Below are 22,879 nucleotides of genomic sequence, written 5' to 3'. Positions count from 1 at the left end.
GAGAATCCATTGACCAAGGACAGGTGGGCAGGACACAGTCTAAGTGTTCAGGCCCTGGATCCACTGCTACTTCCTGAAGGTTTGAGGGTCTAATCACTCCTCAACTTTGCGTTGCTTTGCAACATGCGCCATGCCATAAACGGTGGAGAGCAGGAAAGGCTGAATCTGACGAGCGGCCTGTCCAGGCCTCGATCTGACCCAGTATTTTCAAGATTCCCTCCTCCACAAAAGGAGCACTGGAGCACATGGCCCAGTGAGACTCTTGCTCCTCATATTGGCCCATGGGTCGCTAAGTTACTAGTGACCAGTGCAGGTCCTTCCATCCCTGTTCCTTTGTCCCTCCCTCTGCTTCTCTGTCTCTCCATGGCCACCATCCAGTGGGACAGTGGGAGGGTTCTAGAATGCATCACACTCGACCTGCAATCCAAGGAGATGACCAGCTGCATCTTCTGCCATGACCCTAGTTAGTGTCTGAGGGCAGACAACAGACAGAGAAACAGACACTAGGCAAGAAGGTCTTATTCTCTCCGCCCTAGAATATTTTTAGGTGAGGAAAAGAGAAAGAAAAATCAAACCTGCTCAATGTCATCTGAGATTTTAAAAGTAGAGTCCACATGCTTTGGGTCTATACTGCCTTCTTTATGCGGGCATTACTCTTTGGAATCCATGTGGAAAATCAATTATGTACGTGTGTGAGTGTTTGTGTGTGTGTGTAGGATAAAGGCACAAATAGTGAGAAGTAAACTCTAAGAGTGTAGTGCTTGTGTACAAAACAGATACCTGCTTTCACTAGATTAACATGTTATTAATACTTTTAGGTGAAACAGGTATTTAAATAAAAACAACAAATTAAATCCTTAAAGGTCCAAAATTTTGAAAAATATGAAAGAAATTGAAATGCAGTCTCTGCCCCAGAAACCTAGTATTCAAATACAGGAAGAAAGTCAACATATAACATCCCTTCTGTGGTTTGTTGGATTATGGGATGGATGGATGGATGGATGGATAGATAGATAGATCGACAGATGATAGATAGGATTATACTTATAATTTTGCAACCTAATGTATACTTTTTCAAAATTACATCTTAAATGCTTAAACGTTGCTACAAAGTCTTCATAATACTTGTCTTACTTGGGGACGAAAGGGTTTTGTGTCTGTTGGATCCTGGCTATACGCTGAGTATTTTGTCGTGTAATTCATCCAGCCACCACACAGCAAGGTATTGTGACCCTCGCAGTATGAAGGGAACCTGCAACTTACAGCAGGTAGACCCGTAGTTGAAGTCTCTGGCTGGAAGCCGATCTCTCAAGCCAGCTTCCTTTTTCAAATCAGAGGTCCTCTCGTCTATACTGGGACATGGACTTGTTGTCAATCACAAAGCTCTTCCCATGCCATCGGATAATTAGATTGTGTTCCATTGTCTGTTCTCCTGAATAACTTTTGCAAACCTGAGAAGATGCAGAGTGCTGCAAAGGAAGGAGGTTAGTTGATGTCAGGTGAGCGCAGGTGCCTTCTGGCCTCACCAGTGCGATGAGCAGGGAGTGTGGGTCTCTAGGGCAACTCTCAGTGCAGAGTCTAGGAGTCCATGAATACGGCAATAGCCCAAGCCACTCCCCAGCCTATAACGATGTGTGAAGCCCTAGGTGACCCAGCCTGCCTCCCCACCTGACTGTGTTTCGGAGAGAGCACAGCTATTGATGGGCCTTTGGACTCAATTATTAGCAATATTTTAATATCTCCTCCTTTACACTGTAATTTAAGCAGGTAGATGATTGTAAATTGCCATCTGTGTAGTGAAATCCATACTAAGAAAATGTGGGTCTGCTTTCATTAGCTGTGCGCTGGCTGATGGATTTCAGAATGCCATCGCCCAGGTTGGCAGGAAATTCACAGACTTAAATGCATGTACTGGTGGGTTCTATGTGGTTTCGTGTCTTCGTGTGATCTAGATAATCACAGATGCATGTGCACACATACGTATTTATATATTTTTTGCTTTTCTTATCCAGCATGCCAGCTTCTTTCTCCCTCTTGATTCTAAATATTATTTTTGTCTTTTATTGTCTTTGGAGCTCTTCTTTCACATATGTTTCCCCAGTTCGCACAGAAGCTACCTCATGCATCAGCAGCCACAGAGTGCTGTGATAGAGAAGGGTGTTGGATTCCTGCTTATTTCTACAGCATCCTGGACCTCTGAGGAACTGTCTGGCTCGGCAGCATTTAGAAAAGCAAACAGTGCCGTGGCGTCTGTGAGAACTCTTGAGCTAAGGGTGTGCTTCCCCGTCCTGAATTCCAAAGGGCTTTTGCTTTGGCAGCTTCATAGGCGGGAGGAGGAATTTCTCTGCTCAGGTGTCCAAGTTTTCAGACAGCTTCCTGGCCAATCTTCCTGAAACAGCCACTTCCTGACCCTCTCCATCTCCTTGCTCTGTGTTCTGGTGTCTGAGTGCCTCTCTCTCCTGGCATATCATGTGTCTGTGCATTTGTTTGCCTTCTCTGCCTGGGCATCTAAGCTCCAGAGAGCAGTGGCTTTGTATGGTTTCACCGCAGTGTTGTCCCCTGCACCCAAACAGTGGACATGGACAAAGCTCCCAGCACCTAATTGATGAGTGAATCCTTACGAGGCTTTAGCTGACCCAAGATGAAAGCAAATCTTCCTTCCTAAGTTGACATTTTATTAAAGGAAACAGTGGATGGTGTGTATCCTTTTAGGTTCCAGCCCCTCCCTCATGAACTTTTTGTGAAGGTTTCCTTTGTTCTGCTGTACCGTGATCGCAGCGAGCCTCCTGACTTGGGAATTCCACCCATATTCCTGGAGGGACCCCAGTTGGACTGCTTGCCAGAATCTCACTTTGTATGAGTTACACAACGCCTGCAAAGTAGACAAAGGGCTGCCCCTTCACGGGATTGTTGAAGGAAATGAACAAGTGAAATATAAGACAGAACCTGTCCTGGAACCCGGGACAGAGTGGACAGCTGGTATGCTGGCAGGAAGTTCCTCCCGCCCCACTCCTTCCCTTGCCTCCCAGGCTTCTCCTTCCACCTTTGTTTCCCCATGTGGCTTTCCATTTCTCTAAAGCAGCTGCAAAGCCAGAGCAGCCAAGAGTCTCTTGAGTTTGCAGAGAACTTTGTAACTCATATAATGTTTTGCACACTTGCTACTTAATGAGGTGTCCTGATGTGTGTTTTGCTTGGAAAGCCCAAAGATAGCCCTTTTAGGATCCCTTTCACAGCCCAGAAGGTGCAGGCTTGGAGGTGAGGTAGTTTTCCAGGTGGCCCAGCTGCGGGAGGAGCTGCCTGGCCTCCCATAGCCATGGCTTCCTTATCTTTAGAGCACGGTGGCAACAACCATGCAAGAACGTGGCCTTTTTGTGAGGATCAAGTGTGATAAGGATGCTGCTGGCGAACATCCTGCGTGCTGCACCTGCACTGTCTCCTTTCCGTCATTATCATGGAGCCCAAATTAAGTCCCCAGAAACGGAGACCCCTGGCGGCCGCGTGCTTGAAGGCCCCGCCCTCGCACCGTTCTCTTCAGCACTGCAGCACTCTTGCGGCCCTGCCTCCCTTTGTAAAACCCACATGGCCGACTGGATGATTCATCCCACACCGGGACACCTGGTGTTCTCAGATACAAGTGCAGGCCAAGCTAGCAAATTTGCATTTTGAATTAGGGCCAAGAAGATCAACCTAAAACACAATTTTGATTTTAACACTGTGTCACTCCAAGAAATCCAATAGCCCTTTGTAGGTAAGAAGAGAAAAAAAAGTCAAAGTATCTCAATTCAGAGTTCAAAAGCCTTGCGCTCTGACTCACCAAAGCCTTTCTTTCCGGCACACGCTCTAGCTTCTGCTTCTCACAGGGCTAGGCTGATGCCCGCTTAATTAACCCCTCTTAAGGGGAACTCCCGTGAATCTTCTTCCCCGGAAACCTGCCGGCTGCGCCTCAGCTCCTGGGACCTAGTCCTCTTGCTTGCCCCAGCGCTGGCACTCGCTGCCTGCCTTGCTGGCTGTTCTTGGCCTAAATACATCTTATCTGCATTCATTTCTTTGCTTCTGTGAGCTCTGGGCTCTGGGCTAAGCACTCAGATTATGAATCAGAGTCAGGCAGGGTGCCCATCCGGGATGCCCAGACACAGATGCCGGAGCTCCTGAGAAGCTGCCAGCAGCAGACGCCTGCGCTCCCTGCTGCAGAGGAAGGAGGAGAAACACCTCCTCACCTTCCATGCAGACACGACCTTCCACCCACTCCTTTGACTCTGGTCTGCTGCTGATGAGCTCTGCCCTGCATGGTTCTCTCCCAGGACGACCGGCCTTCCCGGGACTGTCCGTAGTGAAGGGCGGATTCTCACGTTTGCCGGAGCACAGGCCTGCTGTGAGCATTAATTAAGTCACTGTTTGGAAGGAACTTGGAGACCGCCCACAAGAGGCGGTTCACAAGGACAAGGACTAGTTATTACGGCATTAAATCCCCACGTTGCCACTAGATAGAGGCAGCTGAACGCTCTCTGACTGCTCAGGAAAAAACCGGATTCCTGCCTGTCCTACCCTGGGAAAAAAGTGAAATAATAACGGAAAAAACAGGATTCCTGCCGATCCTACCCCGGGAAAAACGTGAAATGATAACGAGATGCACTTGACTCGCTCTCAAAGGTTTCTTTCATTTAAAAGGTGCAAAGAGGTGATCTACTCTTGATCTGGTTCTTCCTTAGCAGTTAGTTGTTATTTACTAGGCAAATTGGCCGCATAGGAGAAGTCATGGGCATCCACATTTCTGGTCATAAGAATGGAGTTCCAGCAAGATCAAATCCTGTGATGCATGGAGCAAACACTTCTTCGCCATACCTGTGCCTTAAAAGGTTTATGTGGGAAGGACTCCACTTGTGACCTTAAACCAAACCGCCCGGGTGCGGGCACAGTCCTCCACGCAGCAGCACGTGGATGCGTGAATGGCACTGCAGAACCCGCAGGGGTGCTTTGTGTTAGCAGAATTCAGTCACCCTTCTTGGAGCCCACCTGGGGCAGCAGGGCTCTTGCCTTTCTGGTGAGAATTGCCCCTCATTTCTGAGAACTTCAGCCCAGCAAGATGGAGTTGGTGGCAGCCTGCCTCCAGCAGGTTCCCGACCTGCAGAGCAGTACGTGATCTGAAGCCTGGCTCCCCAGACATTCCCTGATCAGCAGCCAAAGTTACAGCCAGAAGCAGAATTCTGGGCATGGCAACATGTATCTGAGCCCTTGTGCCCTTGTGGTTCCAGGTTCCATGAGCCTCTGGTTCCAGGCCCCAGTGGGCCACACAGGCAATGAGTTTGGGTTAATGTTCCAGGTTCTAGGCCTCCGGTCCAGGCTCACCAGGCGAGGCTGTGAAGAGGCAGAGCCCAGTGGCTGGATGGGAGGGTGTCAGAGGCCCCACAGACCCATTGCTGATGGGTGAGGATCTTGAGGATCTTAGCCTGGAGCAGAAGGGCACAAAGGGGGTTCCCATGTGCCATTCGAGGGAAGCCTTGCACCTGTGTCCCGGGAGGAAGTGACCCCTGGGCCTGTGGGAAGTGGAGGCAGGAGTGAGTAGCTCAGGAGGCTTAGTTGCTTCATTTGTGTTTCCTGAGTGTTCCTTGAGACATCACATGAATGTATCAACAACTTCGAGTTATAATTCACAGGCCATACAATTCACCCATTGGAAGCGTACACTTCAGTGCATTCTAGTATTGCATTTTCTCCCATATCTGTGGCATACACTCCAAGACCCCCAGTGGGTGCCTGAAACCATGGATAGTGCCAAAACTCCATATACTATGTTTTTTCACATACACAAACATTTGCGGTAAAGTTTAATTTAAAACTTCGGCCCAGGAAGAGGTTAACAATAATAACTAATGACGTGAAGCGATGACAACAAGCCAGCCTCAGTGCTCTAGCACCTGGGGCCATCCTCAAGTGCAGTGAGGGCTCCCTGCATACAACACTGTGGTAGGTACCATGGCAGTGGCTCTCATGACTGAGACTGCTCCCAAGTGACTGACAGGTGGGTAGGGTGTGCAGTGTGGACGGACGCACTGGACAAAGAAATGATTCACATCCCAGCCAGATGGAGCTGGAGGGCGGGAGATTTCATCACGAGCACACAATGGAAAATTCATCATGGTTTATTTCTGGAATTTTCCATTGAATATTTTTGGACTATGGTTGACCTTGGGTATCTGAAACCACGAAAAGGAAAACCACAAGTAAGCGGGGCCTACGATAGTCACAGATATGGAACAAGTGCCACCCAGTCAACTTTAGAACATTTTCATCACCTCAGAAAGAAACCACATCACTCCCACATTCCCCGAGTCTGGCCCCGAATGGCCACTAATGTACCTTCTGCCTCTGCAACTTTCTCTATTCTGTACTTTTTATGTAAATAGAATCATTAGACGTGGCCATTTGAGACTGACTTCTCTCACTTAGCATAATGTGTTAAACCTTCATTTATGTGGTAGCATCTATCAGTGCTTCATAACTTTTTATGGTAGATACATATTTCGTTATCTATGAATTCATATATATCCCACATTAGTGAATTTTATTATATAATAAGCCGCATTCTGTTTATCCATTCATCAGTAGATGGAAATTTGAGATTACATTTTGGCTGTCACAAATAAAGCAACAGTAAACATATACAGTCTTTATATGAATGTGTGAACACATTCTTATTGCTTCTCTAGGAGTGGAATTTCTGGGTCACATAGTGACTCGACTCTGGTCAATCCATTCAGGAGCTGCCTCACTGTTTTTCTAAAGTGACTGTACTGTTGACATTCTTACCATCAATGTGCAGCTTCTGATTTCCTCATGCTGTAGCACCTGGGGCCATCCTCAAGTGCAATGAGGGCTCCCTACATACAAGTGACCAGCACTTGTCAGCATCTGACGTTTGCTTCTGGACATCCCAGTGGGCATAGCATGGTCTCACTGTAGTTTTGATTTATACATTTCTGATGACTAATGATATCGACGATCTTTTTGTGTGTTTAGGGTTTTTTGTAGATTTTCTTTGGAGAAATATCTGTTCAGATCCTTTGCCAGTTGTTAATTGGGTTATTTGTCGTTCTGTTATTGATTTATAATAATTATTTATATATTCTGGATAGAAATCACTTATCAGTATATGATTTTTAAATATCTTCTCCCCTTCTGTAGATTGTTTTTTTCCACTTTTATGGTGGTGTATTTGCAACACAAAAGTCTGGTTTTCAAAATTTTTATAGCGTTCAATTTATCTACTTTTTTATTGCGCATGCTTTTGTTCTCATATTTAAGAATATGTTGCCAAATCTGAGAGTTGTATAGTTACAGTTCTTTTTTTTTTTTTTTTTTTTTTTCTGAGATGGAGTCTTGCTCTGTCAACCTGGCTGGTGTACAGTGGTACAATCTCGGCTCACTGCAACCTCTGCCTCCCAGGTTCAAGTGATTCTCCTGCCTCAGCCTCCCTAGTAGTTAGGATTACAGGCACACGCCACCATGCCTGGCTAATTTTTTTGTATTTTTACTAGAGACAGGGTTTTGCCATGTTGGCAGGCTGGTCTCGAACTCCTGACCTCAGGTGATCCACCCGCCTTGGCATCCCGAAGTGCTGGGATTACAGGCATGAGCCACCATGCCAAGCCTAGTTTTAGTTCGTATATGGATCCAAGTTTGGGTCTTGGATCCATTTTGGGTTTATTATTGTATACAGTGTGAGATAGGGACATGCTGGAGGCAGGCTGCCACCAACTCCATCTTGCTGGACTGAAGTACTCAGAAATGAGTACTCCTGTTTGCATGGGGATGTCTGGTTGGTTAAAAAGATGATTCTCTCCCCTTCAACTAGCCCCGGCACCCCTGTGAAGAGTCTGTTTACAGTAGATGCGTCTTGGTATGGATTCTGTTCCACTGAACAGAGTGGCACCACTCTGTCTTGATTGCTGTTGCTTTGTAGTGAGTTTTGAAGTCGGGAAGTGTTTGCCCTGCTACTTTGTTCTGTATGATGTTAGCTGTGGGTGTGGCTTCTCAATCCTAAAGTTCACAAAGCCATTGCATAGAAGATCATGGATTTAATCTTTGGTCTTTTAATGGTAGAACATTCCTAGAAGGGTGTCGGATCGATCATTGGGTAGTTGTAGCCATGGGGAGTGTATCCAGAAGATACTGAGACTTGACCCGGTGTAATGAATCTGTGGGTATGATAGAGAGACAGCAGCAGAGCGGCACCTCCTGTGTGCCTTTTTTCCTAACACACTGCTGTCACTGGCAGCAGGCCCTGTCTACACCCAGACAGCACCTAACCGTCCCCACATTACACAGCTTGTTCATAGCCAAGCAGAACCTAACAACGTATAGTCAGCCTCCAGACTTGCAGCTTCAAACATCTAGGTCTAGGGGAAAAATATTTGGCTTCCCATTCTTCAAAGTGTTCTCCCCCAGACCTGAAGGGTCATTTAGGAACAAGTTGTTTCTTAATCCCCTGCTGCCTATGCTTCTCACCTTCCTCACTCTTTACACAGAAAAGCAGCTGAGCAGGAGGAGAAACAGGAGAATCTACTCTGAAGTTCTGCCAGATGGGCACTGCCTTGGTGTACTCTCCATTTTAGCCCATAGATGCCCAAAATGTAAAGGCAGAGCTTTTGCACAGCTTGAGAATGATCTTTAAAATGCAATGGGAGGCTGGTTTCAAATATGCAAATCAATGTGATGCATCCCATTAACAGAATGAAAGATTTTCAAACCCCATGATCATCTCAACTGACACAGAAAAAGCTTTTCACAAAGTTCAACACACTTTCATGATAAAAAACAAAAACAAAAACAAAACAAAACAAAACAAAAATCACCTCTTAACAGTTTAAGTATAGAATAAAAGTTCCTCAACATTATGAAGGCTATTATGTAAAACCTGCAGCTAACATAACTAACAGGGAGCAACTGAAACTTTCCCACTAAGATCCAGTAGAAAGCCACTTCTGTTCAGCATGGGATTAGAAGTACTAACAAGAGCAGTCAGATGAGAGATGAAAGAAAATAAACAAAAGGGATCCATTTCAGAAGGGAGAAGTAACGTTTCTGTATTTGCAGATGACATGATCCTATATGTGGAAAATCCCAAAGATTACACACAAAAATACTGTTAGAATTATGAATGAATTCAGTGAAGTTGCAGAATACAAAATCAGCATACAAAAATCAGTAGCATTTGTATAGACAAATAATAACCTAGCTGGAAAATAAATCAATAAAACAATCCCATTTATGATAGCATCAAAAAAGATATTTTGGAATAAATTTAACAAAGGAGGTAAAAGATTTGTACACTGAAAACTATAAAACATTAAAGAAAGAAATGGAAAAAGGTACAAATAAATGAAAAGCTATTTCATGTTCATTAGGAAGAATTAATATTGTTAAAATGTCCATACTACCCAAAGTGATATACAGATTTAACACAATCCCTATTAAAATCTTCAATAGCAACAATAGCTATTTTCACAAACATTGGGAAAATATCCTAAAATGTTTGTAGAACCAGAAAAAACTCCAAGAAGCCAGAAAAAAAAAAAACAAAAAAACTGAGAAGGAAAAACAAAGTTGGAGGAATCATACTTCTTGATTTAAAATTATATTACAAAGCTATAGATATTGAAGCAGTATGATACTGGCATAAAAACAGAACCATAGACCCATGGAACAGAACATAGAGTCCCAAAATAAATTCAAACACGTATGTGCAACTAATTTTTGACAAAGTCACCAAGAGGACGCAATGGGGAAAGGACAGTCCCTTCAATAAACAGTGCTGGGAAAACTGAATTTTCACATGGAAGATAATAAAACTGGATCCTTCTCTTATACATTTAAAAAAAAAAAAAACCTCAAAATGGATGCAAGCCCTAAATGTAAAATCTGAAACCAAAAAACTCATAGAAGAAAATGTTGGGAAAAATCTCCTTGACCTTTGTCACAGCAATACTTTTAAAAATGTTACCCAAAAGCTTAAGTGACAAAACAAAAATGAATAAATGGACTACACAAAACTAAAAAGCTTCTGCACAGTTAAAGAAACAATATCAAAATGAAAAAGCAACCTATAGAGTGGGAAAAAAAAATGTTTGCAAATCACAGCTGATAAGGGGTTAATATCCAAAATGTATAAATAACTCTTACAAATCAAGAGTAAAAATAAGGCAAATAATCCTCAAATGAGCGAAGGTCCTACACAGACATTTTTTAAAACAGTAAATAAAAATGTCCAACCGGCAAATGAGAAGGTGTTCAACATCACTCCTCAAACGGGAAATGCAAAATGAAGCCATCATCGTCACCTCCTGGCCTGTTCTCCCTGCCCACTGCACAAATGAAGACCAGGGCATTGCAGTAAACCAAGGGTCTAATTAATGCCAGGCTGGCCGCGGCCGTGGCAGATGGAGTTATTACTCAGATCGATCTCATGGAAGGCTTGTAGGTTAAGGGATTTTCAAGGACAGTTTTAGGAAAGGGTGGGGCGCCCAGGCAGTGGCTGCTTGCTGCCAACTGACTGGGATACAGTCACGGTGTGGGAAAGCTCCCGCTGTGCACTGAGTGGTTTCTGGGTGGGGCCACAGGAGCGAAAGAGTCATCTACTGGGGGGTCCACGTGGAGCCATGGGTATCAGGCATGCAAAAAACCCTGAAAAGATGCCTCAAAAAGCCGATCTTAGGTACTACCATAGTGATGCTCTCTGCAGGACCTCTGAAATAATGGCTGGCCATCATGAATACCTACACCTTAACAGAATTCAGGCTCCACTTCTCCCCCTCACGGGGTGGTCTCTCATTAGCTTTACAAAGGCAGTTGGGTCTGGGGGAAAGGCCTATTAATTATCATTTAAACTGTCAACTAAATGTCTCCCGAAGCTGACTTGGCAGCTTGAGGCTGAAGGCAAAATGGCATTGGCTGGATCAGATCTTCCACTCCCAGAATTTTCTCACTGTTAACCATTTATCAAAGCTGATTTCATCAAAAGTTACCACTTCATACCTGGAAGGACAGCTGTGTGAGTGGAAAATAACAACTTGGGACCCCAATTCCTTCTGCCAAAAGAAAAAAAAAAATTAAGCTGAAAGCTGAGTCATGCAAGAAGTTGCCTTTCCTTTTGTTCCAAAGCAGATAGCTACAGATAAAAGGTTAAATATCTCCACAGGCAGCAACTCCTCATTCACCTTATCTTATGTAAAGTGCCAATTTTCCCTGTTAAGTATTGAAGCTCTCAAATTCATCTTTGGAGAAAGGCACAGACTGTTTCTGTAATTCTGTTCTTTTTTTTTTTTTTTTTTTTTTTCCTTAACCTTGGCAAAATAACCTTCTAAACTGATTGAGACCCATCTCAGATACTTTTTGGTTTACAACTATTATCCAAAAATCAAGAGATAACAAGTGCTGGTGAGGTTGTGGACAAAATGGAAGCCTTGCACACTGTAATGGGAATGTGGGTTGGTACAGCCATTATGAAAAAGAGCACATTAAAAATAGAACAGCCATGTGACCCACCAGTCCTCCTGAGGAAATTCCCAAAGGAGACAAAATCAATGCCTCGCAAGGATGCCTGCAACGCCCATGTTCATTGCAGCATGATTCACAGTAGCCAAGATACAGAGGCAACCTGATGGACAAATGGATAGAAAAAATGTGGGGGATATATATATCTTCAATGGAATATTATTCAGCCTTAAGAAGAATGCAGTCCTGCTATTTGCCACAATATAGATATACGCAGAAAATATTATGCTAAAATAAGTCAGATTCAGAAAGAAAAATATTGTGTTATCTCACTTAAATGAGAGATGATAAATAAGTTATCTCACTTAAATGTGAGATAATACAATATTTTTTCTTTTTTTTTTTTTCTAAAGAGCTTAGGCTGAGCACGGTGGCTCAGGCCTGTAATCCCAGCACTTTGGGAGGCTGAAGGGGGTGGATCATTTGAGCTCAGGAGTTGGAGACCAGTCTGGCCAACATGGTGAAACCCCGTCTCTACTAAAAATACAAAAATTAGGCAGTTATGGTGATGTACATTTATAGTCTCAGCTACTTCGGAGGCTGAGGTGGGAGGATCACTTCAGCCTGGGAGGCAGAGGTTGTAGTGAGCCAAGATCACGCCACTGTACTCCAGCCTGGGTGACAGAGTAGAGAACGCCTGTCATCAAAAAAGTGAAAATGTAAAATAGAAAGCATGCAGGAATACACATAGCGTGCAGGAGTGAACGTATGGTGGTTAGTACGCACGCTGGAGGGGATGCAGGGAGGTATAAGTCAAATGATGCAAAATAGCAGATATGTGGGATGATCAAGTCTAGAGATCTAATGCCCAATATGAAAACTAAAGTTAATAAAATTATACTGTGTTAGAGGCTTTGCTAAGTAAGTAGATTTTAGCTGCTCTTGTCACAAAAAAGTAACCGGAATGATAAATAAGTTAATTTGTTTCACTATAGTAAGCGTTCTATGATGGGAAAGGAAGCATGGTGCACTGAGGGAGTGGAGTGGGGGTGCCTGAAGCAGCCAGGCCTGGGGCCATGAGAGCAGATGCTGCTCCCAGAGGCTGAGGGGAGACTTAGTCAGGGAATGCGGGGGTCCACACAGGAAGGTGTGCAGGCATGGAGGAGACTCGGTGGCCCTGAACACCCACAGGCCCCACACCAGGGTGCTGGCTTACCTCGAAGGTGATGGGGTGGCACTGAAGACTCAGCTGCAGGAAGGGGACATCTCAAAAGACATAGAGAAGGGGCAGGAGAGAAACCCCTGTGGCTGCCGGAGGAAGAAGCAGCAGGCCCCCAGGCCATGGTCCATCGGCGGGAATCAAGCCACACAGCAGGAGGGAGAGAAGAGCTCTGCTAAGAGGCACCGGGAGGCTGAGAGGAGCTACCCAGAGGCCAAGGCCATGGGCCTGGATGATGGTGGATGAGCCTGGGCTGCAGGCCTGGGTAGTTACTGTTCACTGTCACAGGGAACATGGAGGAGTTTTTAATAAGTGACCCTCCTACCTGCTGACTTTTTCAATACTTTGTGTGAAACGTCACGTGGAAAAGCCCAAAAGGCCTTTGGCAGGAAGTGTGAGGCTGTGTTGAGACACACACACCAGAAGCACAGATGCCCCCCGTGCAGAGCAGGCCGTGGGAATGGAGCAAGGCTAACTGGGAAATGGGGTGAGGACTCAAGAAGAACAGGTGCATATTTTGGAGCAGTTGTAAGCTTACCCTGGGGTTGATGTGGAGGCACAGATTGGTTCTTAGTAATTCCCAAGATGTATTAGTCCATTCTCACACCACTATAAGGACACATCGAAGACTAAGTAATTTATAAAGAAAAGAGGTTTAATCAACTCAGGAAGCAAGGCACTTTCTTCACAAGGCGGCAGGAAGGAGAAGCGCAAGCAGGGGAGATGCCAGATGCTTTTAAAACCATCAGATCCCTTGAAACTCACTCTCTATCATGAGAACAGCATGGGGGAAACCACCCTGCCCCCTTGATCCAGTTACCTCCTCCTGGTCCTGCCCTTGACATGTGGGGACTATGGGGATTACAATTCAAGGTGAGATTTGGGTGGGGACACGTATCACAAGCCTAAACTATCATGCTGAATATTTACCCTGAAAAACGTTGACCCTACCCTGTGAATAGGGACAAATGATTACACCCTTTTGCAGTTAGTGTAATGCTTGGTCCACTGAAGGCCTGAAGGTCTTGGGATGCTTCTGGAGTCAATTCATACATTCCATCCTCATTGTCTCTTAGGCAGCCTCGAGCACAACAGTGGCCCGACACTTACCAGTGGCATCCAATGATAGACCAACTGAAGCATATGGCATACACAGAAAGCTTTTGAAATTGAATTCTATATGAAACTGAGAGATACACAACTGTACTTGACAACCGGTATCATAGATAATGTTTTCAGTATCTTATTATCATAAGTGGTGATGAGGTATTGGGCTGGAAGAGGTCAAGGCAGGCGCCACTGTCCGGCAGCAGCAGAGAACCAACCACGCGATCACACACCGAGTCTCATGGTCGAGAGACCATGGAGAAAATACACCCCAGCTAACTTACACCGGTGTTTCTCCAACTGTGGCCACAATTCATTTGTGAGTTGTGATATCAGTCTGAGGAGGCAGTACTAATATCAGCAAAAAGAAGTAAAATGGAAAGTATTTGAAGATGTCATACATACTAAGAATGTGGTGTTCTGTGAAATGTTTGATTTTATCATGGTTTCGAATCTCTCTACAACATACATAGGATGTGCACACGGGATCAGGATGTAAAGTCTACTTCTCACCATGGAGCAGGGTTAAAACCTGACAGCCACGATCCTGTCTCCATGTAGGAAGAAGGTGACCCCCCATCTCTGAGCAAGAGGAACTGGAGGTAACAAGACCCATTCAAGGAATGAGAAAGTAAACCAAGAATCCCTGGGGCACCAGGTTGGAACCAGGCCTTTTTTTCAGCTGAACTCTGAGGTGCTAAGAGGTCATGCCCAACAAGGGGAACCCAGGAGGTCCTGACATTGTTCACTATTTTACTTTTGCCTGAATTACTTCAGGACACCCTGTGAAAACTCAGAAACTCTCATGACTTACTCATAAACTGTGCAAAAATGACCAAATTGTGTACCCTTTCCAGCTTCTGTCCACTATCTGCACAATGGGGCTAGTAACACCCACTTTCTACAGTTGTGAGGAGCGGGGACACAGTAGCACCGGCCCTGAGCAGAGACGCCCTCACTCACTTCTTTCTCCCTTTATTTCTTCACTCTATTATTGATCAGCTGTTTACATGTAAGGTACCTTGTGTGAGATATTAATCACACAGTAGTGCGACTTGATCTCTATCCTCTTGTAAAGACAAGAATTCACCAAAATAAATGCAAATGTATGACTGTGACAAAAGCTAATTTTGAAAATTAAAATTGGAGTACTGAAAATTTAAAGTGCAATTGAGGAAGTCAAAGGTAGATGTTAGAAACCCTTCCGGAACGTAGAGAAGAAAAAGAGATTTAAAAAAAAAAAAAAACAGCTGAAACCAATGGAAGATAAATTTAGACAATCCAACAATCCAAATCCATTTAGTAGTAGAAATTCAAACAAACTAATAATAATAAAGGAAATAAAGAGGGGAAAGTTAATAAAGAAAGAAGAAAGTTCTGCGAGGTGAACAGTTTTCAGGTTGTGTGGGGGCACTCATGTCAAGCAGTAAGAATGAAAAAAACCTAAACTCATCAAACTCCAGAAAACCAACAGAAAGAGAAGACCGTAGAGCTGTTTAGAGAGAAAACCCGTGCTTCTGATGAGCTTCCCGGGGGAACCAGGATCAGACTGCAGACTGGCCTGGCGATGGAGTGGAACCGTTCGTAAACCTGAACACTATACATGCATAGCGTAGAATAAAATAGCCTCAAGGCCTTTGCAGTCTTGGGAGAGATGATTATCCCCTTAGTGAAATAGACATTTCCAACATGCAGGGCCTCGGAACCCTTGCCTCGAGGTCCCCATTCTGAAAAATGCCTGGGGCTCTGTGTCCACAAACTGGAGAAGAAATCCAAGAAAGAATGGTGTAGGACGCTCAAACCATGGGATTCATAAGGAACCCAAAATAAACAACCCCCTGCCCTCAGGTCACATGGAGTGCTGTAGCCGGAGGGTGGGGCAGTAGGGAGGGTGCCGGCACAGCCCCTACACACCACACCCACCCTGTGGTCCCGCTGAGATGGGACCTGCCCAGCCCAGGGCGGGGCGCCCGGCACTCAGGCCAGTTCTGGAGATGGCCACTTACGAATGCTTGGTTTTCAAAATCAAATACACAGAAACAAAATAGGTCGGATAACTTGCTTGCCTAAAATAGATGTCCAGAGGAAATTTCTGCCTCTGACTTTAAATATTTTTTTAAAAATGAACTGGGAGCCACAAAAGGGGGATTTTGGTAGGTTCTCGACCCCCCCGCCCTGGGACAGGACTCTGTGCACCAGTGGCGGCCGCAGAGGCTTGGAGAATGGACTCGAACCCCCGCCCTGGGACAGGACTCTGTGCACCAGTGGTGGCCGCAGAGGCTGGGGGGACAGACTCGCTGCCCTGCTCCTGCCCAGGGAGGGGAGCTTGGGTTTTGTGCAGTACTTTGTTCTGGAGTCATGTGCAGCCACCTTCTGATGAGAATAACGTGGACGGATTTCAGGCAGGGAACTTCTTCCATCTCATCATTATTCCTTGTTCTGTTGGCTCTTCAAGGAGCATTGTCTAGCATAAGGTTATTGTTCATAAAATCCCACAAATGAACGTGCTTTGTATGACAACTTTAATAAAACCTCACACCCATTTCAATTTATACTATGAATATGAATTGTAGCATAGTTTGCTTGTCATTCATTAATAACTGTTTAATTTTTAGATATGAGCTAGTCATATGTATGTTTCTTGATATTATTACCAATATTCCATTGACATTAGCTGATTGCAAAATGCTTTTTAAAATAACTATAGCTTTATAAAATAATTTACTAAAAAAAACAAACACCCCACATATGACACAGCATGAAAACTGAGCATGTTGCCAATGTATTAACTCATTTTAATTTTTTTCTTTTAATAGATTTTTCTCATTTATTGACCCCAAAGGTGGTAAATTTAAAGATGGCCATGGAATTTCTTTTTTACCCAAAAATACATTTTTATATTTTTAAATTTTCTGTTCTTTCATACTTTCCATTTGTCTTTACACCCAAAGTAAATTATTTTTCTACATATTTAAGATTGCAACTATGTCCATTCCAGCTTCTGTCTATTCTTTCTCTCCACCTTCCATTGAGTTTATGTAGCGATGTCTTACCCATCTGTTTTCTACTGCGTTAGCCGTGTCTAGCAGAGTCCCAGAGACTCAGCCCTCAGTCAGGGGTGGGCAGACTCACTGGTCACACTCACATGTTGGGAGCCAGAGTTTTCTGTATGTAACCTTTGCTGCTTGTCTAGATCATCACAGTTAGAAATTAGAAACTGAAAATGTATACTAATAAATCGGTATCTAGCGATATTAATATCACTGCCCACTATCATTTATTGAGCATTTAATGATAAGCCAGACATTTTTGATATATTATTTAATTCAGACATTGAAAGTCTAGGAAATTAATGCTTATAAAACAACATGCTCAAATCATGAAGTAGTAAGTGGTAGTGCTTTTATAACCGCTTTCTGGCTAACTGAAAATTGTTTAACCATTAAAGATTTTGCTTGTTGGTTGAGTCACATGTACAGCGTTGTCTGAGCAGTTAGAATCCATCTTCACAGGGCAATGCAAACATTTTCTTTCTCTTTTTCTTTCGTTTTCTTTCTTGTTTTTCCAGTGAATCCATATTAACCACTAGGAGCAGGCACATAAGATCCAAAGGCGCGTAGGAATTGTGTGGGCCCTGGGGTCTCGCATAACAGGATCTGTAAGATAGTTCAGAGTTCATGGTAATGTGTAGGGGAGTTATTATATCCAAAGGGGTAAGAGAAGTTCTTTTGTTTTAAACTATAATGTAGTAGAGAAAAAAGATCAATTTGGTCTAATTCCTTTCTCTTTCAAGGCACTAATCAGGACTTTTAACCTTCTGAGGTTCATATCCACCATTATGTTCTTGACAAGATATACATGCTCCATCCCTTATTAACTGTGTATGTGGGTGAAGTTGTTCTTTGGGGAAAATTAAGTACACAGGGAAGGGTTTGGGGCTCAGTCCCTAATGGTCAGCAGAAGTGGACGAGGTGGGCTAGTTTCCAGGTCGAAGGAAAAGATTGGCGAATTCTTGGGAAAATGGCCCTATTATGACTCCCTGTGTTTCTTATTTAACTCCACTCTCTGGTTTCCTGTTGCTCAAATGAGGAATTGTATAGAAAGTGGGACGGCACTTCCATGATGGTTATCTGCATTAAGCTGCATCATTGCAGGGGCTCAGGGCTGTCGGCTCACTTGACCTGTTCAGGTTCAAAACAGCCCAGAGAGTTTTAGTCCTGTCAACCCTGGAGAGCAGGAAGCACTGAATCCTTTGGAATGGAAATCATAAGGGGCCAGCTATCCAGTGCCACCACCCAAGGCTCCCCTAGGACCTAGTGGCGAGACTCAGATTCCCTGACCTGTATCTCAGCGCTGCAGGTCCTTCCTGAGCATGTGTAGGGACAGCCTTCATTCACGGTGGGAAGAACTGTACTAGATCTTAACACAGATAATTCAGTTCCAATTATTCTCTCCTTCTGACTAACTGGGGAGTTCTGAGCATGTATTTCACCCTCTCTGAGTATCAGTTTCTTTATTCGTAAAATTCACATAAAGTTCAATTGATGGCCAAATGACATAACGGGTAAGAAAGTGTTTTGTAAGGTTTTAAGTTCTACCAATTTTAAGGAGACTAGGCTGATCCTCTCACCCCAGAAGTCCCTGGAGACATCACAGAATGAATAAGGGTGACAGTGGGAATCCTGGTGTGGAGCTCCTCCAATGCTGCCGCACGGGCTGAGCCTACCCCGAGTCTGGGCAGGAGGGAGGACACGGCTGCGTGCAGGGCTTCTGGTCCACAGGAACTGGGAGCTCATGGAACCGTCTCAGGCAGAGCACAGAGCACAGAGCGCAGAGCACAGAGCACAGAGCGCAGAGCTGACGTAGCTGGCAGAGAACAAACCTTCCCAGCCGGGGCTTGCTCCCACAGGAGCCTGGGCAAGGGTCACAGTCCAAACAGCAGGTGTCAAATCTAGGAGAATAAACTGTAAAGGGGAATGCGTTGTTCACGGACATGAAAGAGAACTTTTGTTTCCTGGAGGAAGCTGATGTGTGCGTGTTGACAGTTGCAAAGAGGACGACGCCCTGTGTATGTCTCTTCCTAAGGTGGTGATGAATTCATGAGGTGCTGCATGTTGCTTTTCATATTTTGCAGATGGAGAAATCAAGGCACAGAGAGATTAAGTGACTTTGCCATAGTCACAAGCTGGAGAGGACCAGGAGTAGAGCTTAGAGCGAGCCCCTGACTCTGGGCCTGCGTCCTGCCAGGAGTCACGCTGCCTCCATTCCTAGGAGAGAAGACTTCCTGTAAGGTAAAGGCGGCTACACTCGGTTCTGTGCAGCCCGCACTGAGGCAGGGCGGCCCACGTCTACCTCAGGTTCTGTGCAGCCCGCACTGAGGCAGGGCGGCCCGTCTACACTGGGTTCTGTGCAGCCCGCACTGAGGCAGGGCGGCCCTCACTCACTAGGTAAAGGCGGCCGTCTACACTCGGTTCTGTGCAGCCCACACTGAGGCAGGGCGGCCCGTCTACACTCGGTTCTGTGCAGCCCGCACTGAGGCAGGGCGGCCCGTCTACACTCGGTTCTGTGCAGCCTGCACTGAGGCAGGGCGGCCCTCACTCACTAGGTAAAGGCGGCCGTCTACACTCGGTTCTGTGCAGCCCGCACTGAGGCAGGATGGCCCTCACTGTAGACGGTTAGGTTGTGTGCTCTCTGCGTGTGTGAAAAGAATTAAATAAACAGCAGCACTCACATCTCCTAGCCTGGGTTTGCTAGCCTGTTCCAGACCACATTGTCCACAAACCACTTCCTTATGTGGCCAAAACAATCAGCCTGCACACCGCTTCCTCCACCTCGGCCTCTCCGGCCCTTCCCTCTTCCACTTTCCATCCTCGGAAGGTATCTTGGCTTTTTCTTCTAAACCATTCCTTCAGATTTCCCCCTCTCCTCTTTTATGTCCGTCACATCTTCTTTTCTGATGGCTGAATTGACCCCATCTTGGATTCTAAGAAACAAAGAGAGCAGCTTTGTTCCTCCCTCTTGTAGCTGTTCACTTGCCTCTGTCCCCTGGGGCAGTCCTGGGCAAAGCACTGCCCACCTCCCTGGCACCTGCCCAGTGCAGCGGCTCTGAGAATCCTATCGCATTCTCCTGGGACTCCCCTTGAGAAAGGAGCACCAAGCCCAGGCAGTGTTGGCTGGGACGGGGATTTCGGCCTCAGCTGGTCCCACGCCCATCACCGGGGGACAAAGCCTCTGTGGTCCGACCCCACACGGGATGGCCTCGCTCACGCTCAGCCACTACCCAGCAGTGGTCAGCGAGAGACCACCCGCTCGCTTCCTTTGGTCCTCCCCCTACAGCGGCTGTGCTGACAACATAATACTCCTTCCTCTTCTCTTCTACCCTTTCTAGAACTTCCTCTTTCCTTCTGCAACAGGCAGGGTTTTTTTAGGGTTTTCTCCTATTATTTAGAATGCTCTTGTTGATGCTTTTTTTTTTTTTCTATTCCTGCTACTTGATTGGAGGGCAGTGTGATATTAGTGGTGCGTTTCTCTCGTGGAGAAGGGTACTCCCGGGAAGAGAGCACAGTGAGGACGACAGTCTGGTGAACTCACAGCTACCGCACCAGGCACATGGCAGCACCCCCTTACGCGTGTGGAGCCCTGTGCATTTTCCGGGTTCTTCCACACGTGCTAGAATGTTCACATCCACCGACTGTCACATGAACACACGGGAAAGACATTCCTGTGGCATAGTTCGTGCAGATGGTAAAATTGAGGCCTGAAAGTTAAAGAGACACAGTAAGTAGGAAAAAACAAAAACAAAACTATTCCAAGCCCATGCCCTGTCTCTAAACTTCATGTTTCCCATTTAATAATCTTCAGAGCATTTTCGTTTCTATCACTTTTCTGTGGAACAACATATTTCCACCCCCGTGAATATTTAACGTATGTCACAGAGTCCACATTCTATCACTCGTAGACACAGGATTCTCTAAGTTTTCTGTTCTTTATTCTTTTAGTATTTTCCTCCCCCTAAAAAATAAGTAGAGTAATTTTTAAAAATGGATTAAAAAGAATTTGGAAACTGGAAAAATCATTAAGATAATTTCAAATACCTGCAACAATGGGAAGTTCTAGTAATATTTTTCTATGGCAAAACATATTTGAATTTTTGATTTTAAATTTTTTTTTTACCACATCTCTAAAATCTGAATTCGGGAGAAGTAGAGACAGAAAATGCTGGATATAAACCAGATGGAGTCTGGGAAGCAGCCCTGTAGGTCAGCAGTACAGAACACTGTCTGTTACTTACTAAAAGCAGCTCTTTCGTTACATTTGTGTGTTTTGTAGCTATCGAAAAGAGATAGCTTGTTTTTTTACTTGCACTGTAGCCACACATCCTCTGGGACAGGCATTCATTAGGGAGGGACCGGACACCTCTGAATATCACCAGGAGGCAGCACGGCCTGCCAGGGTGGGGGGGAAGCCAGATGTCCCCAGGAGGACTCGCTGGGAGGAGGGAGCAGGGCATGAGACCAGGGCTGAGCCTGGTGAGGGCATGGGAAGGAACGGGCCCATGGGGGGATGCGGCCACTCACCCCAAAATGCAAGCCTCAGTGAGAAAGTCACAGACAGGCCATGGAGACTGGGATTCTTTTCAAATGACTGAATTACCGAAAACGTTTATGTATACGTGGGAAAAAATACCATCAGCAAAATGGAAAAATAACAACGGTATCGACAATAAGCTGGAAGAAAATACTGGCAACAGATAAGGTGGGCGAAGGCGTTAGCACCGCAATGTACAGAGAGCTATTACGAATCGATGTGAAAAACATGAAAAGAAAGAAGAAAAACAGGGAAAGGATATGAATCACAATTTCACAGAAGAGGAGATGCAGACGGGGAAGGCGTGAAAGAATGCTTAGCCTCCCTGGGGGCCAGGGAAATGACAAGACACATGGCTTTACTCAACCAAAGCCAAGGATGGAATAAAATTCAAGGTGACCAGTGATCTTGGCTCACTGCAAGCTTTGCCTCCTAAGTTGACTCCATTCTCCTGCCTCAGCCTCCTGAGTAGCTGGGACTACAGGTGCCCACCACCATGCCCGGCTAATTTTTTGTGTTTTTAGTAGAGTCAGGGTTTCACCGTGTTAACCAGGATGGTCTCGATTTCCTGACCTCGTGATCTGCCCGCCTCAGCCTCCCAAAGTGCTGGGATTACAGGCGTGAGCCACCTTGCCCGGCCAGAATGTTTTCTTTTTTAATGGTAAAGTGACAATATCAATATGTACAAAATACCTGTAATCATGTTTGTGAATTATTTTTGTAGTGAAATAAAACAACATAAGCCTTGTTAGTAAAGGAACTTGGGGGACTGGCTGGATAAATTATAGTAAGTATATTTTGAGGAATACTATGCAGCCATTCAAAAAGATGAGTTCAAAGGATAGACATTAGCCTAGAGAGATGGCTGTGATTTTTTTGTAAGTGAAAGATAGCAAGTTACAAAAAAGTTTTGTGAACAGAGCCTGATTTTGTAAATAATAAATACACAGCCTGCTCTGTTTATTCATTCCATTGTGGAGTGGAGTGAAGGTTGGTTTCCTCCAGTAAGGAAATTGGCTGTGGGAAGAGAGACAGCAGCGGCTGCCCAGTCCCCACCTGGCGGACCTCTGTGTGCCTGTCTGTACTTCAACCGATGATATAACTGCCCAAGGGGTTCACTTTGCCTGCTGCCCAGACAGAGCTGATTCACCAAGACAGGGGAATTGCAATAGAGAAAGAGTAATTCACTCAGGGCGTCTCTGCGGGAGGCTGGAGTTTTATTATTACTCCCATCAGTCTCCCCGAGATTGGAGGAGCAGAGTTTTTAAGGATAACTTGGTTGGTAGGGGAAGCCAGTGACCCAGGAGTGCTGATGGGTCAGCGATGAGATCAGAGGGAGGCAGAGCTGTCTTCTTGAGCTCAGTCAGTTCCTGGGTGGGGCCATAAGAACAGATGGGCTAGTTTATGGATCTGGGTGGAGCCAGCTGATCCACCCAGTGCGGGTTCTGCAAGGCATCCCAAGCACTGATCTTAGGA

The 22,879-nt window shown here is 45.2% G+C and overlaps 1 protein-coding gene across 15 annotated transcripts in view; it reads left to right on the top strand.

Moving 5' to 3' along the window:
• The first annotated feature begins 469 nt into the window (after positions 1-469).
• MYT1L (myelin transcription factor 1 like) overlaps positions 470-22,879 on the top strand; it is a 226,461-nt gene continuing 204,051 nt past the window's right edge. For 3 of the 15 annotated variants that reach the window (XM_017947241.3, XM_017947242.3, XM_017947248.3), the window contains exon 1: positions 16,763-19,107. The gene's annotated coding sequence lies outside the window, so the exon portion shown is untranslated. Of the gene's footprint in view, positions 548-16,756; positions 19,108-22,879 lie in introns of those variants that run through there. The other 12 variants (XM_017947243.3, XM_017947240.3, XM_017947250.3 and 9 more) reach the window with 9 other exon arrangements.

The sequence above is a fragment of the Papio anubis genome, chromosome 14 (genome assembly GCF_008728515.1).
Source record: "Papio anubis isolate 15944 chromosome 14, Panubis1.0, whole genome shotgun sequence".
NCBI classification, from domain to species: domain Eukaryota; kingdom Metazoa; phylum Chordata; class Mammalia; order Primates; family Cercopithecidae; genus Papio; species Papio anubis.
Note: the sequence above shows the minus strand (reverse complement) of the source record. Positions and strands in the feature narration are given on the sequence as shown.